This window comes from Pecten maximus, chromosome 17 (genome assembly GCF_902652985.1).
Source record: "Pecten maximus chromosome 17, xPecMax1.1, whole genome shotgun sequence".
Classification (NCBI taxonomy): Eukaryota; Metazoa; Mollusca; class Bivalvia; order Pectinida; family Pectinidae; genus Pecten; species Pecten maximus.
The window spans coordinates 29807458-29826332 of NC_047031.1; the positions used below are offsets into that span (position 1 = coordinate 29807458).

The window sequence follows — 18875 nt, forward strand, 5'->3', positions numbered from 1 at the left end:
TGCAGGTCGTAACCGTGAATGGCAATACGTAGACTTTGTTTGTATCATTATATATACACTAAGATAGTACGAGGCCTGGTTAACTGTGTGTTGTTGGAATGCGGAAAGTCATCGGGATTTTAAAATTTCGACATTAGCGGGAAAAAAACAGATCTTTTTATTTTTTGCCTGAGGTTTACTATAATGTCGTACATTCGTGGAAATATATGCCTCACATTAATTTAGCGTTGTATAATTGATGGAAAATATTTCCCTATCCTTGTTGTCATAACTATGAATCACGAACGTTTGTTTGGAATGATATCCCCTAACGTTTAAGTGAGATATTTCCCTTTCTTAATTAGCCTGGACAGGAAGGTAGTAGCAGAGTTGCACGTGCTTGTCAGGGTCGTCTTCAAATGTCTAGCCACTGTACGTGTTCTGTTCTGACACCTTGTGTGAAGTAAAATCTGTACCGAGGTCAGAGGTCAGGAGTTGGTATTTAAACAGGCAGCTTGTCTTTCTGATTTATATCATCTTAAATAGTTAAAATAGCTCAGATAATTTCGCCACCCTAAATAAGATTGAACAAAATTGTGTTCTTTGAACACGTACAATGAGTTGATATACTGAATCATAGTGTTACAGTTTTGGAAAACACTTATTTTTTCATATTTATGAGAGCAAACATCGTCATGTAGGTAAAACTATTTTACATATTGTATTTGCTTCTTTGTGTGCGTGCGTGCGTGCGTGCGTCGGGGTGTCCTGACGTGAGTAGGTGTGTTTGTGTTTTCTTTTTGTTTTTGTTGTTGGTTTTTTATTATTATTATTTTATTTTATTTCATTGTTTCTATTTTGGGGTGTCTATATATTCATCCAGTCATTGAATAATGCATAAACAATACATAACAAACACACATTATATTGATTTTAAACAATTATTCTCGTTTGTCGGGACGGAATAGTGCAATTGGTCTTAGTATGGAATGAAACCGGAATATCCGGATACACCCAACGTGTCGAGGAATGGAATGAAACCGGAATAAACGGATACACCCAACGTGTCGAAGAATGGAATGAAACCGGAATATCCTGATACACCAAACGTGTCGAAGAATGGAATGAAACCGGAATATCCGGATACACCCAACGTGTCGAAGAATGGAATGAAACCGGAATATCCGGATACACCCAACGTGTCGAAGAATGGAATGAAACCGGAATATCCGGATACATCCAACGTGTCGAGGAATGGAATGTCAGTTACCATGGTCACCTCTAATAACGCTTCGCCACTCGACTACAGAACATACACTGTTTATATTACATATGTTGCTCAATAAACCCGATAATTGAGTATTTCAACAAGATCAATCAATGCGTTTGATGATCAAACCGAGATGATTGGTGATAATTACCTTTACATCCGAATAAGTGGATAGACGTCTCGCCGTTTAAGAGGACTCTATAATTGTCATCAATATCATCAGTGATCGACAATTTCCCCATCCCATGCATCGTCTCTCCCAGGGTGCACTACTATACAGGAGCTGCCACACATGACGAGAAATCATTAGAAATAAATGTACTTACTGACCTGTAATTGTAGACGACGATCCTGGTCGCCCAGGTGTTTGTACAATATTTTGTTCTCGTTAGCACGCTTACGACTCGAGCATTGCTTTTACATTACATACTCGTTTGCTAATTAGACAGTTGTCATGAAAACATCTGTATCGGTTTCCCGGGATATCAGTGACACTTGAAGGTCATTGTTTATGTTGTTTCCTCCACTGCGGCCAATTTGCACACATGATATTGCTTTTCTTTAATATGAAATATCAATATAAGATATTATAGATCTACGTGTTTCAGCATTTGTTGATCCATCAGTGGTCTCCCTTGACAACATGCATATGTCATATGTTTTCAATTTATAAACTGACAAATCACAATTGTTATATATTTATCAATTATAATCGTAATTCTTATTGAAAAAATAGCATACAATTGAAAAATAAATAAATGAATGAATATCATCTTAATAGATATCAAACAGTACCATATCGCCGTTTGTTCTTTCTAGGATTCGTCAGTTATGCTACGAGCCAAAAATCGAATTGAAAGTCATGATGAATACCCATTAGTCTAGTTATTTAAAACAGTACATGGTTAAAAGTAGTTGAAGCGGCCACTGTTTAGTACATTAACTGCTAACAATACTTGCCGTCTGGTTTAAGAAGACTTAATCCTATGTATACACGTGCTTTAACGTTTGCAAGGTCCTATTTCTACTCATTGGAACGTAAACATATAAAGACGTGTTGTTTACATTTTGTGATGAATTTATTGACGCATAAACAGTGCATGGTACATGTACATTGGTAGTTTATTTGTTGTCAACAGTCTGATATGGTATACAGAGACTGTCAAACCAGTTTCTGTCATAATCACTAGTATAAAACGTGTATAACCTTTATTTTAGAAAGAAATAGATGTTATTTATATCATTTCATCTTATAGTCAACCATTACTTTATGGCTGTATTTAGTTTTGTCATTGTTACCACTTTCTGATTGTGTTCTTTCTGACGTCACCGTGAGACAAAATACTTCACCATAGTAGACTTAATATAGAGCATACTACAATGTTAAACAATATTATACAAATTAATATAATGTTGGACAAAATATAATACCATATAATTAATTTTATTACATTTTGATGTTCCTTAACTACACGAATAAGCTAAAGTTTGAACTGTTACCCCTTGAAGCTTTGGAATATAGTCCTACCCTTTCAAGCTTTCAGTCACTCAAATGTAAACAATGCACGGCGTCAGTCATGGCGACTTCTAGGCTTACAGGAAAGTCGACATTTCAGTCCAGAATATTTGACACTCGGTACTGGTAATCAACCGATGTGCTATTGCACGAGGCCGAATCTTTACTATTACAGACACCCACGATATATTTGTATAATAATTTAATGTAAAATAATACAATAGTTACTGTATATTGTTACGGTTCTACTACGGAATGTTGACTGTCCCTAACAAAACAGACGACATATTGTGAGAGAATGTGTTATTATTATAAACATCATCTATAAACGAATTCAATCTGGGTGATCTTACCTTATTTGAGGATTATCCACTTATGTGGCCCACCATTAACACTACACAGTAAACTAGAACGTCACAACAACAACAATGATACAAGAAGGTGATATTTCAATGTAACATTATTGATACGACGTCAGCCAGAAAAACAAGAGTGAGATATTCTTCGGGAAACTAAAATTGGAAGCCTGGTGACTTACATTTGGTCATTTAAACAGGATTTTAATAAACACCAGCAGTTAAGATAAAAAAGAAAGACACAGTTAGTCAAATACAGTCGAATCTGTATAACGCCACCACTCAAGGGAAGTTGAAAAACGGTCTCTTAATGGAGAGTGGTCTCTTAATAGAGATGGTATCTTAAATTTAATAAATGTTCATAAGCTTTTTATTCCCTTAGGTCAGTTTGATTATATTTCAGACGATACTGTACCTTGTGATTTCTTGTAAACTCTACTACGAATGTTGGATTATCTATCTAATCTAGTATGGCAGTTTGAGGTCGCCGTACTTTTAAATCAGTTCGCGTGGTATAAAGTTGTATAGCAAGCTACTCTAATCGTGTTACAAACTAATTTTGTGTGGTGCTTTTGAAGCCTGAACGGTTATGTAGGCATATGTGGCCAATACATCCCCCGAGTGTCTGACTTCCTCAACACTAGTCGCTATTACCACTCATTTTAGATGCTCATTCCATCGAATTTTGGACAGTGATTACAAACTCAGCGACGAAGATGTCATTACCGTCACCTAGAATGTTATTCTTGGTCTGACTTCTTGTTTGTGTAATTAGAAAGTGTCAGACAAGGACCTTGAACAAGAGACAATCACACGTGTCTGTGTTGTAGTTTTGGACATTTGCGATACGTTAATTACGTAACTTCCGGTAAGAAATGGTCATTGGATTCTCAACGTCATCGCTGTTGGTCTGATCCTTCATCTAAGTGATTGAATTCTCGCCTGCGACGTTAACAGGTAACCGTCTAAATAACGTCAGTAATCATCAGGATACGTTCTGATGGCGAGATTGCTGGACTGAAGTGAATTTCAGCAACTGTTTGTGAATGCCTTTAGTCACGCCATCACTTTAGAAAATTGGAAAATTTAAATCTATAAGAAAGACCTAGTGATAAGATTTATAACTACATTTACCTGGAGATTTACACTCACGTGCTCACGTGATGATTGGTTCATGAGCGACGTGTTGACGTAATGTAATTGATTTATACGATGTATCCAGCCCATCATTACATGTATAACGGAAAATTAGCGATCAACCAATCATAATCTGTCTTCTATGGAGCCGATGTCGTTATAAACCAATCTGTGGCAGCGTTTTAGCCGTGTTTCGAGGAGGGATATTAACCGATATTTACAGATAATTCTGAGGTTACATACACGCGTATAACAGACTAATGTTTAATCTATAATCAACCGTTAATGTGACTTTTTGCTGTGTTTGACACCCAATAAATTAAGTGGCTGATTTAAAGCATTAAACACATGAATAAAACGAAATTCTGGCAAGATTAATTGTAAACAAGATTTTTAAACGTTAAGTACCGTGAACGTCTAAGCATCACATTTTATACCAAAACACCGTTGCATTATTTATAACGAATTTAGTTTTTAATCTGAAAAGAAACAAAATGCAAAATTGAAATTCAGTAGTTTAATTAATATGGATTCTAATAGCAAACTTGATCAGTTAAACTGTAGGGAATCGTTGGGGTTTTAACCTATTTTCGAGTGTGCGACAGGAATGATAATTTTGTGCAGATTTTAATGATAAACATACGAACTGTTTTAGGACGCCGTATTTCACCTAATCAAGTTTTAGATAATCATATAAAATGTCCTTAAGATAGTATCTCTCATTGTCTCTGTATAGCTCGTTGTAGGTTTAGGATTATGAACATTTTGCCGGCAGAACATGTAATAACACTTACTTGTCTACACGCTGTTTCTATATATAAATATAATGCCCCGGATGTGTATTGTACCCTGGGAAAGGTTTTCTAACGACCGATTCAAATCTTGCATTTTGTTTTGCTTTCAGGTTTGGCGTAAAAAAAACAATTTGTTGATAACATTACAACGTCGTTAACACTCTGACGATCAAAACTGGCGACAACAATAATTGTAAATAATGATAGTCCCTTGTTACCTCAGATCTACATGTTCTTCCTTTAATGTTACCCGAGTCTTAATTGACACTTCCTTTTATGTACTAATTGGAATGGCAGTTAAACTGGTATAGCCATGAAACAAACTGATTAATATCGTTAGATGACAATTGATGTTAAGATACAGATCGGTTCAATGTCCATCAAACAAATCCGGTTATCGATTGAAACGGAACTCGACAATGTATGATTGTGGTGGGACTGAATTGATCCCAGCATCTCACATCTTCAGCAACTTGTCTAAATATACATAGATTAATTCTTAGTTACATATATATTTATTGTTAATATTACAAGACCGTGGCTGTCAAAGCCTAATTGAGTAACATTTCCCCACAATTCAACTTCCGGTTTACTTATTTTAAAACTTACTATGCTAAACATGACAAATCGTATCACTATTTTGCATTACAACCAATAAATATAAGCGGATGATAACACTTATTTGATTTTTACAGTTAAACACATATTATTTTCTTTTTTTTTTGCTGACAAAACTTCATGTATTTATATCAGTGCATAATTGCTTGATAAAATGGTACACCTTGGTGCTATTTATATAGGATCATCACAACCATATATATACTTATGAGATAACCCCCGTCCCCATTTTGGATACTGATAGTGCTTATTATTATACGCAAATCGACAGAATACGAGCACGGCAGATTCAATGTACAAATAGCACCCAGTTAATGCTCATAGTTGTCTCGCACACATGCGCGCGCATGTGTGTGTATGCTAATATGTTCATGTGTTGTTCATGTCCCTGTACAATAAAGCCAATGCAATTTCCGGTGATTGAGGATACAATACGGAAAAAACAAATTTAAGATGCTGTCCAACAATTTGTTTAAAGTTGTTGAATTGACGGTAGAAAATCGTTTTTGGCATTAGAGACAGGAACACACACTGTAATTAACACTAGTTGTCTTCAAAACCTCTCTCTATGTTGAAATTGTTAACACAAAAATAAACATTAATCTTAATTTTCGAAAGAAACTTATGTTAGAAACCCTGATCGAATGATTATAAAGGCGATGCCATTTACAGATGAACAATTTCAAAACTGTTTTCCAACAGACCTAATTACCAAAATTAAGTAATTTCCTATCTTAGTTAGAAAAATGACTTTTTAATTTCTCCATTAGGGCATGGTCGTTGATCTTATCACATTCGCCATTGTAATTTTGCTTGCAGAAACTATCTAACTTAATTTGATTGGTTCAGAAGTACTGTAATATAATTACACATTGTCAGATTTGGCATCTGACCTTCGGGTGTATTTTTTATGATTTATATCGCACCCCCGATAATTGTTAAGCTCTCAACAGGCAACTTCTCAATTCTGATTGGTTCAAAACGATAAAAATATTATACATGTACATGTATATTTTTTTCACTTTTATCACCGTTTTATGTTGCATTTCTACTCTCTATATCAGCACGCACGTCAGGACGATAAGCCTTGATTACAGTTGACATTCACTTTCACATAAGACATTTCAATCCCCAAAAGATCTCGTCTAAGTATGTTAACCCGATAACAACCATTAATAAATATATATATTTACTTAAGCGTAGCAATTTGGCCCAAACAATCCATTAAAACGAAAACACAAGAGGCCCAGGCACAAATAGTAGATCGATTACGTCAGTGCAACCTTTGAAGACATGGAATTATTTATTAAAAATATCTGGGAGAATCATCTTGAAAAATAATTTAGTGGCAAATGCTCCAAAAAATGTTTTAAAAAGACAACGTCAATTGGTGCTCACATTTGATGTTTTATTTTATTTTATAGGTGATACGGGCCAAACTGTCGAGTTTACGCTATTTAATTTTAAACTATTTGCAAGATATTCTATATGATTTTTCGTTCTCATTGAAAACTTCATCATTTTCAATGTTATGTATTAAATTCTGGCTTAGCATCAACTATGAATTTGGTTACGTTCACCCAATCCAATCATCCAATTTGCTCCGTAGGGATCCTTTCTGATATATCTATATGAAATATGTTCTAGTGCACATTTTTGTAAAATTGCCCGACAAGCATTTGATGATATCTAGATGATATTAGCATGCACAAAGGACGTTTACGTGCCAGTATAAAACATAATTCAGCGAAGAGAAACATGGTTGAATATACTAAACGGCGTTAGTTTATTTTAAACATGAAAAATGATTACAATGATACATATTGTAAATACGTTTTTCGTCGGATGTACAACTTAAAGATCAGTGCAGTTTTATAGGAAAATAACTCACCTTTAAGAAGAACGGTGATATGAATGATACAAAATCGATTTATTAATGTCTTTGTTTCATGTGTTGATTTGTCTGGCAATTAAACAACATTCATTGAATATTTAATCGACGCATCCTATAATTTATCTTCAATGTACCCATGGAGTTGATTGCATGCATGTACGAATTTAAACATCAACAACTTAGCTAGACACAGACAAAAGTCACGATTCAGCAGTAACATAGTGTACATAAAATGAATATATATAGTTACATGTACTTTCCAATACCCCTAATCGTACAAGGGGTGTTTTCTCACAGGTGTTAGTTGTTTAACTAGGTATATATCATACTCACTAAGTCGTTGTTATGACTACGCTCCTTAAACTAAACTCGATGTTGTTCTGACTAAATATGGATATTGATCGGGATGTTTCTATTGTTTATTGTAACAGTATCATATATCTCTGAGGAAGTATCATATAAACATCATATAAGTGTCACATTGCTAGATCAGTACAAACATATTATTGTTACATAGCTGCTTTAGGGATATGATATAAGCTTTCTATGTATCCAATGTTTTTGTTTTGTTAATGTCAGTTAACGATCCATACATTACAGGGTAGTGGTATACTGTGTATATGACGTATTATCTGCATGTGTCTCTGTATCATATCAGCTTTCACCATTATTCCTGAAGTCATGGTCAAGCATGATTGAATCAGGCTAAATTGTCCCATTATTGTAATACGTCCAGAGCATTATAAATATTAGTATCTGGTAGTTAAATAAATTGATATCCGCTATTAGTATTTTATTGTTACGTATCTCAATCATTACATCATTACAGTCTTCTGAACCATCTTTATGGTTCAAACAGCTTTGCTATAGCTACTAACAGCACCATTGTTCTGTACGTTATTGTCAGACATTCCTGTTTTTAAAGTTGAAATATGTTTTTTTGTTCATAAAGGAACCAAGAAATTTGTCATACGTTATTGTAACCTGTGAAATGCTCCCTTCTGACATACTGTAAAACAAATACAGCATACAACGAACCTAGACAATAGTAAATGATAATAGCCTGTACGTATCTAATCATCTCCCCTGGTTTCCCCAATTCACTACGATCTGGCTTAGAAACCATACAAAGATAGCATTAACATTTTAATCTAGTAATTTTATAAACTCATTTTCGTAAACACTAGTTTTATCTTAATTAATCATTCGTTATAACTTGTGGATAAATTAAATCATTCTTATCTATTAGATTTCTTTTCTTTGTTAATTGAAACTTATTGATAGTTCATAATCATTATAGGCAAGGATCCAATAGATTCATATTTTAAAGACGATTCATTGATTACGATCTGCACATAATTATCACCTGTCTATAGGGACCATTGTTTAATATAAATCATAATTGATACACACATATATGTGCCTTTAAAACTGTAAAGCCGCACATGTTATAAAGTGTGTTTATTGCAATTCATTATCCTAATATGTGCTGTTTATGCAATCTAATTACAACCTAAATAGTGTATTTATTGTAATTCATTATCCTAATATGTGCTATTTGTGCCATTTAATTACAACCTAATACTACAGTAATTACATGTATTTCATATTGTTATACTGGAAATCTACCAAGATTAACAGTCACATGTGACTATCATTAGTGGATTAATGAACCTGCTATTGCATTAAGGATAATTAAAACTTCCCTGGTATTGTTTTTACAAAATAACGTATTTTCTTGTGTCGATATTGGTGAAACGTCCGTCCCAAATGTTCATTTCATTATTATCCTGTTTCATCATCCAATTACTCTACCAATATCTAATATCAACAACAAGGCTATTTTTAGCCCTTATTTAGTCACGTGGCCGGAACAAACCACAATTCCTGACTGAATACCAATCCTCCTTTAACTTACACGAGGAGTCGTTTAATAAATATACTTCATAGAGATGTACGTTAAAAGGCCGTGAATACATATTATCAAGGTCATTTGATGAATTCCTAGTTACAGTCAAAGCTTATAAACGGTCTAATGTGGGTAAAATAAGTTAAATACAGCAACGTGAGTTTGCATGTTAGATTCATCATTTAATAGTACATGTATATAAGGCAACTCAGTTAATATATGCAAATAATTTATAAGCATTCTTTTCACGAAAATGGGATTTTTTGTGGATTTTATCGAACGAAATAGCGTGTTTGCATAAAGTAATATAATATATGATGTGTTAGATACTACAACTCCCGTCTAGTCATGTTACCTTAATCAATTCATGGAGTTAATGTCCTTAGACAATAATGTACACATATCATTTGGTGAATTTACAAATAGTACGAATGGTCATAAACCTCACAGCTTTAAATGTTTACCTGACGAGTTAAAGTAGCCTTGTCTAGATTTTTGAATATCACTTACGCATCAATAGAAATAATTTTTTTACTTGCATATATTTTATTTAACCACTTTACTAAAATAATTCATAAATTGGCATGTATATTAGGGCTACCCTGTAAAAAGAGACTCGTTAAAATGTATATTTTTTCTAAAGATAAATATTCCTTAAATTGACGTATACATAAAGGCGAAATTACAGACCAGTGTATATATAATAACAGGTATGCCTATGTAAATCCCAGTGGTAGTGGTGACGAGATCGACAGTGTTATAATTACATTGATCAGCGGGATGTTGCTACTGACCATTTCTGACCGCTACTGACCATTTCTGACCGCTTCTGACCACGACAGTTTGTGTCCTAAAACAGCATTACGACAGCCATGTTTGGTATATAGAAATAGTTTCATATTCTGGATTACAATGCTAAATAATAAACATTTGATTTTACAATGAAGGCTACACATAACTGAGTAGAACATCGTGTATTGTATGAAAAATAAACTAGCTTTAACATAACCAGGTAGAACATCGTGTATTGTATGAAAAATAAACTAGCTTTAACATAGAATAGGCCTTATAACATGTAACCAGCTGGAGCCTCATTACACGTGTAAATCGTGATTAAGTGTTAGTATCCCTGTACATCAACAGGTTGATCACCAGAACTCTGATTTACACTGTTCGAGCAGGACTGATCACGTGACTGTTATCAGATGTAAATATTAATGTTTGTGGAGGACAGTGAAAACAATGTGTCCCTGGTGGTAGGAGGATCAGTATCAACAACATTCGGAAGGTTTATGAGGAAAAGTGTTCTAATTATTTATCAAAGGAGGTGATTCCGTGATTCAAGTGAATAATGCGTGGATTTATACATCCCATAATATCACAGTACAAGTGAATACAGTGTGGATTTATACATCCCATAATATCGCATTACAAGTGAATACAGTGTGGATTTATACATCCCATAATATCGCATTACAAGTGAATACTGCGTGGATTTATACATCCCATAATATCGCATTACAAGTGAAACTGCGTGGATTTATACATCCCATAATATCGCATTACAAGTGAATACTGCGTGGATTTATACATCCCATAATATCGCATTACAAGTGAATACTGCGTGGATTTATACATCCCATAATATCGCATTGCAAGTGATAGTGGTCTTGTAATGTCAGTATGCCATTTCCTAATACCTATTTTGAAAATACGTCAAAACATTTACAATGTACGTAGTTCCAATCTGAAATTGTACACATTTTTTGGACGTATTTCAAATTTGTATTCGACGAAGTTGTGTTGTAAGTGACACAATTTTATGACCACCTCGCATGAGGATATTATTAGAACGGCGTAAATATATTTTTAAATATAACAATCATATACAAAGGATATATTGCATATCCTATATATGTAAACATATATATTTACAGATGATATCTTTAACGAAACCGGGGTATATTTAGATACTAATCCGTCAAGTGTGTAGTTTATATAGCGATACTAGACTATCAGTTTCAGGAGAAAAATAGCGCACTCACAAGCGTTGCTCTTGACTATAATTTCTTTCATTATGTACGGCCCAGCTTTAACTGAGCGCACAGTGATGTAGTACCGGATCCATATTATATACAAGTTAGTTTTACATCTGGATTGGTATTTAACTTCAAATTGACCGAATTAAAAGGAATGTCGACCGTACCTCGTACAAAATCTCGGTACTGTTAACAGGGCGAAATAAACAACATACCGCTTTGATATGTCGGGTGACCTTTTAATCCAAGGGATGTAACTCTTGTTACACAGTGGAGTCTTAACGTGTGAATTAGCAAGTCATCAATTACTATGTTAGTATCGTGTAATGTACGTGTGTAATGCCGCTGGTGAATTAATGCGCGTGAAGACCGCGCGCTGTCATCGACAGCTCGGGAGCGAGGACCTATAGGATTCGTCAGTGTGGTTGGAGAGTATTGTGACATACACAGCGGTGTATATACCTTGATACGGTGCATAACTTCAGTACGACTTGATATCGATCTAAAATATCGATTTCTGAAATAAACTATAGATCAGCCATAAACATTAGAATCCTCATAACAGGGACAGATTACGATCTCACGATCATTATTGTGTTGTGAAGCAAGTAATGTGAAGCGAATGAATTGTTGTCAAGTACTATGTGATTTGGATCTTTCTCGTACTCAAGGTGGTATTCCATATGTCTTTTTCCTTCTCCATTAGTGACGCCAGCTTTACATGCAAAGGATGTGCTTAAGATTACAAATGGAAAAATAAGTTATCTACGGATTATGAATACAAAATAATCTCCGGAAAAATCTCCGGATGTGATCCATTGGAAAATCCACGACGACAAACGGTAGTATTAATCTTTCTTATTTAAATAGTTATCTATACCAAGAAATAGGGAACTTTAAGTTATATGTAACTAGTTTATCATTTGTCGGGAGTAAATTTCAATTCAAATTTTAATCAACTATAAATGTTTTTAAATATTAAGATTTCATAAATATTTCATTTTTTAAGAAATAAGAAATATTTGAACTAGTTAAAAGTACATATGAATGATCTGAATTCTAGATTGGACCAAAACTGCACTTAAAAAACTAGTGTATTTAAAAGAAAATTTTAGGTGCGTTTTAAAACACACCCTACATTACAGATTAAAATCCCAAAGTGGTTTTTTATAGGTTAAATAAATCAAATGCCTCCAATGAAAATATTTACATTATTTTAAATATCAATTTAAATTCACAAAATAACTTATTTCATTTTCGATAACAAAGGTCGTTTTGTTTAGCATGTAATCACATAAATTAAACATTCTGTTGTACCAAAACAGCCAGAAAAAAACAGTAGGAAATAAGCAGCTACGGTGATGTTTAATTAAAAAGTTTATCAATTAAATTGACACCCGACACTACGTGCGTTGGTAATGGGCTTTACACGTGGCATTTTAAATTTGTTAAAATCGTTACAATTAAACCGCATAACACAAAAACACATTAATTGTGATGTTTTTAATTATTTATTTATTAGAAAAAATCTTAAGCACAAATTTGTTTTCCTGATAATATAAGAATTTAATGCTATCAGACACTATATATAATGTAAACCATCAGGCCAGACCGATATCAATCAACAAAGGTCATGTCATGGTTGCTATTTTGATAAATGACGCCTACTTGACCAAAACGAAAGTAGCAGCATTACGTACACGTGTTTAATATTAAGATTTTCTTAAACATGTCAACGGAAACCTGATCCGTGACTACTCGAAAAGGTGCCTGCTTGATGTAATAAATCAACCAGCGCGACCCTTTAATTGCAATATCATTTAAATATACATTTAAGTGTGAGCTATGGTGATAAGATAACAATTAACATGATTTCAAACTTTTTAAAAATGATATGAACATGGGGAGAATTATTTGGATGTGTAGTGTAGTGTAGTGTGTAGTGTAGGATGGGAAATATATAGCATCGACAAATTCTACGATAGGGCATGAGAGGCAACTAATGTGGGCTCACCCGAAGCATCAGGGGTATTCTTTTATTGAGTCTATTGTGTTCTTCTGGATTTCTACACTTTGGTCACCTGACATCACTGACGAGTCCTAAACGGACGAAACTGTATGGTGTCTGTAACATCACTGACGAGTTCTAGAATGACGAAACAGATATATGATGTCACTAACATCACTGACGAGTCCTAAACGGACGAAACTGTATGGTGTCTGTAACATCACTGACGAGTTCTAGAATGACGAAACAGATATATGATGTCACTCACATCACTGACGAGTCCTAAACGGACGAAGCTGTATGATGTCCCTAACATTACTGACGAGACCTAGAAGGACGAAACAGATATATGATGTCCCTAACATTACTGACGAGACCTAGAAGGACGAAACAGATGTATGATGTCCGTAACATTATTGACGAGTCCTAGAAGGACAAAACAGCTGTAATATGTCCGTCACATCACTGACGAGACCTAGGCGGTCAAAAAGCTGTATTATGTAGTTTGATATTCGATTTCTACTTTACATCTATCTGCACTAATATCATAGTAAACAGATAGTCTCTATTTGTGTCATTTGTACAGCTCACTGCCTTATTTATGGACCAAGTTGCATAAATATCGATGCGCATGCATCTCACGAGACCTCGGATATACAATGTACATCATATATAATGAATGACAATATAACAGAACTAGAGGATTATCTCCCTTTCTCGTGTAACTCTTTATGGTTTCTCCATAGACAGATGGATTGCTATGACATTAGCTGTAGCGGAGATTTTGAACTATGGACAAATCTTATCCCGATCATGCTATTGCATAAAATTTCTATCAGCAATTGTTAAAACCTTTCCAAAGGAATGCTTTCTTAAGCTACAGACATTTAACGATAGCGGTTTTAAAATTCATACCAACGAAAACATTACCTTAATTAAGCCATGCAATATGCATGGGTTTTACTGTCGTATGACGATTTGGCGACACTTGCCACACTGAGCGTTGATTAACGGCATACTGAGGTGTCCTGTCTCCAAATCAAAGAGCGGGATGTTGTGAGATGGTTAGTGCATGATGAGACATGCGATACTATCGAGTACATGATGAAGAAATGTCACACACCAGAAGTACAGTATGTTAAAATCTGGCAATCAAAGTTAAGTTTTTAAACATGTCGCACTTAACAGGTCTACTGAATATTTTTTCTCGATATGTTTTTTAATGTGATGAAGAGATTCGAAACGTCTTTTGATCGACAAATCTTTTGATCTCTAATTGACTATGATGCAGACAAGAAAATGATATAAATCGTCACATGTAATATGTATTTAATATGCTATTGTGACGTCATTACAGTCTTGTTTTCTGACGTTAATATCAGCAAATATAAATATATTTTGTACATATTGCGAATTATTTGGTGTACAGAAGATCCATGGCTTGTCATAGTTGAGATCGTAACTTCATTTGTATCTTTATTATACCTAGATTCGATGATAGCTCAGAGTAACTACAATATAATATTATAAATGGTTTAATCTTGTTCCTTGTACTCCTGACTGTTCATGTCTGTGACTGTGTGTATGCTGATGCGGTTGCGTTTATTCATGTTAAGCTGTTTGGTGGACCGCCTTTATATATAAATATAGATTTGTCATCCTTTCTCTCTATTTCCTATGTGACTCATCTACCTGTATGTACTTGCTGAGTTGGTGACAACCTGAACGAGTAATAATTCTAGATTGTGAGAGTGGATGTCTATGGGAATGCTGCTGAATAATTTCCTCCTATTTCCTTATACATGATAATTTGACTACCTGCTTGTAAACTATAATGGCGTCTTTCTTGGTCGCTTTTGTAAAAAATACACAGAAACTAGCGAACAAAATTCCCGAGAGACAAAAAAAATCATTCATATCAAAGACTGTTCTATAATTTCCAGTGACTTAGTTTAACATCGTGTTAAGCGTATGGCAGACAATAGATTGGTGACCAGTTGTTTGTCTCCGATTCCTTATACATATACCGAGGTATCTACTTTGTCTATTTGAAAAAAAGAAGGATTTCACGTTAAGATTGTACAGTTGAAGTGTAGTCAAGGGAGATAACCTTAGCTATCTGTGTACGCTAGGTGGCGTGCTACACGCCACCTTATAATCAGTTCTTGCTTAGCCTATACAAAACTTACATAAGAAAAAAATCCGGAGTTTTTAACTCTAACGTTTTCTCCACGATGAATTAAAACCGCGAGATTTTGACAATAATCATAATAGATAGCATACATAGTTGTAGTTTGTTTTGCCTGCAAAACGACAGTTTTACCTAAGATTGCTGGAAAAAACTGTAAAATTGTAAACTAATGAAGAAAGCCCCTTTGTAGTAGTTTTAACAAATGCGGCGATGTGTGTTACATGTTTTAGTTGATTGATATGATTACATACAACAAGTGTATTATTATACATCAACCAATATCTTTTTTTAATGTCGATGTTTGTACCGTAGCTCGCTTTTGTCACAAATACACAGAAACTAGAAAAAAAAAAAAAAAATACCCGAGAGACACAGGAAAACATTCATATCATCAAAGACTCTGATTTCCAGTGAATTAGTTTAACGTTGTGTTAAGCGTATGGCAGACATAAATTGTCGGAAATCATTGTCTATGCATGCAACATCCCCAATTCACAGACCCAGACCACACGCCGACTACAGCTTGTACAATACATTAGATAACAAAGGTAACTTAGTGACCTCGGCTATTTTTTGTTTGTTTTATTATATTTTTAAAAAAAATCTCAAATCTCGTTCCCTTTATCGACAATACTAGACATAAATAATTAAACCCAGTAAAAATAATTACATTCCAACACTTAATGGGCATTTATTTAATGTTCATTGGATTTGCACGGTCATGCATAAAAACACATTAGTTAATTGATTATATCGAGGTCTTGTTGACATTACCAAACACATTTACACTTAAAAACAACCACTACAGAGAGCAGGCTAATCGCGCATGAATACATCGGAACTACATAGCCTAGCGTATTCATGAGTAAACAGGTGGTGAAATCAGGCTGCCGCCATTGATAAATCGGATTTTAGCATGACAAATTTCCTGAATTTGTCCGGCTTCGAAATATGCATATAGATATACAATTGCGTCTGAAACGCGAATGTTGTCAGCATTGTCAACTTGATGTAATCTTTCACTCTCCCTTTCCCGATATTTCCCGGCTTCTCTGACTAATTTCTCCGGCTGAATGTAACGTTAAAACGCCTCTTCTGCAGTTTAATGTAAACCTGACCCATGTTTATTTCTCTTTGATACTTTTTCATGTTACATACACTGCTTAAATCATCTACTTGTACAAAATCTAAGCTTAAGGCATTATTTATACAGGAAATGGAATCGAATAATCGTTCTCTGTCATGTTCAGCTACATAAGATAAGCTATTAAGACAAACTACGTAGACAATGATTATGTAAACAACAATGAAAATATTGAAATGCTGTCGATATTTAGTAACGTCTGTTTGAAGTCAAACAATTTTCAACCGAAAAAAATGATTCTTGTTCGTATGAAAGTTATACAGAAGGCCACGAAATGGATGAATGCTGCTGTGAGTCGAAAAAAATTAGTTTCTAAAATGGCAACGTCTGCTTGAATTTGACCTCGAAGCCTCGTTTCAAAAAAAATCATATGAAAGGAAAATTGATTTGATATGATGTTCATATCTACTATGTAAATGTAACGATTTTCTGAATTGTTGCCATCGATTCATTACATTGTACCTATATCACGGAACAGTTGTGTGCAGTCATACTTTTTCAAGGTTCCCAGCCTAAATCTAGATATCTCTGTCCTCGTCGGTATTATCTATTGTTTTTTGTTGACCGTGGCTCAAGATGGATAGTTGTCTTCTAGTTTCTGTTTAGCTTGATCTTTAAATCAATTTGCCTTCGGGTCATGTTCGTGGTCTTAAAAATAGTTTTTTTCCCTTTCTAGCTCTTTTGTATTGTCTTACAAAATGATCAGGATGTACATTGTGAGAGTGTCTGTCCTGAGAGAGAAGTGTGTAGTTTTCTTTAATAGTTCTTTCTAAGTTTGTACTACAGCTGACAGTACGACCACGAACAACTTCCGCTATAGAATCTAGTTTGAATCGAATACCTATTAGGTATTTTTTTTTATTATATTGAAAATTAGGGAATGAAATGCAAAATGATAACAGTTCGATGGGTGGATTTAAACTTGCAATGGCAGACATAAGGATATGGTACATTTTGTATATCTAACACCATTTGATAAAAGCTAAATAAATGTACAATGGTAAACAAAATCATCATACCTTTGTATTTTTATAACCTTCATCAACACCTGTTCTTATTCAGTGTATTGTTGTATATTTGCCATAAGGTGCTTTTCTTTATCTAACTATTGTTAACACAAAATAGAATTCGTTTTCATATTTATTTTGGCGTGTTTGATGTGTTGATTAGAAGGATTAAACGTTCGGAAGCCTCAGTTTTATGTGTTGATTAGAAGGATTAAACAATCGGAAGCCTCAGTTTTATGTGTTGATTAGAAGGATTAAACATTCGGAAGCCTCAGTATGTTGATGTCTGGCGGCTAACTATGTTTACCTCCTGTATGACACCTGTATTTGTGTCCCTACACTGACCAAATCAGAGTGGATTAAACATTCCCTCATACCACGGTTTGATTGACTAATGACCTATACGTGACTGTATCGTGTTATATAAATACTGTCCCATGTATTGACACTATGGTACATTCAGTCTGCGTTTTGACCTGGCACATGCACTTTGTTTGATCCGCTGATGTTGTTTTGTTTAAACATATTTTATTGACGTATAAAATGGCATTTGACTCTGTAGCACTGTATTATAAATTATCCATACATACTGAATCTGTCGAGCATGGTCTGTGGTGGTAAATCGTGTCGCTCTCTGTTGTACGTATAGCGCTACTGTACAAACGTTCATTCGATGGTGTGATATATTGTGCATTTCTATAGCAACCTTGTCTCTCCAGTTCCCAATCTTTCATTACATTACATGTTATGGGTTGTCTCCCCTGTTCCCATTCCTACATTACATTACATGTTATGGGTTGTCTCCCCTGTTCCCAATCTTTCATTACATTACATGTTATGGGTGGTCTCCCCTGTTCCCATTCCTACATTATATTACATGTTATGGGTTGTCTCCCCTGTTCCCATTCCTACATTACATTACATGTTATGGGTTGTCTCCCCTGTTCCCAATCTTTCATTACATTACATGTTATGGGTGGTCTCCCCTGTTCCCATTCCTACATTATATTACA

General features: G+C 34.5%; 1 protein-coding gene across 2 annotated transcripts in view; it reads left to right on the forward strand.

Annotated features, from left to right (window-relative positions):
• The window catches only part of LOC117315776 (atrial natriuretic peptide receptor 1-like), a 349153-nt gene that overhangs the window by 178737 nt on the left and 151541 nt on the right, over positions 1-18875 (forward strand). The window contains exon 1 of one of the 2 annotated variants that reach the window (XM_033870135.1): positions 11547-12354. The exons of the other annotated variant lie outside the window; for it this stretch is intronic. The gene's annotated coding sequence lies outside the window, so the exon portion shown is untranslated. Of the gene's footprint in view, positions 1-11546; positions 12355-18875 lie in introns of those variants that run through there. 2 annotated transcript variants of the gene reach the window in all.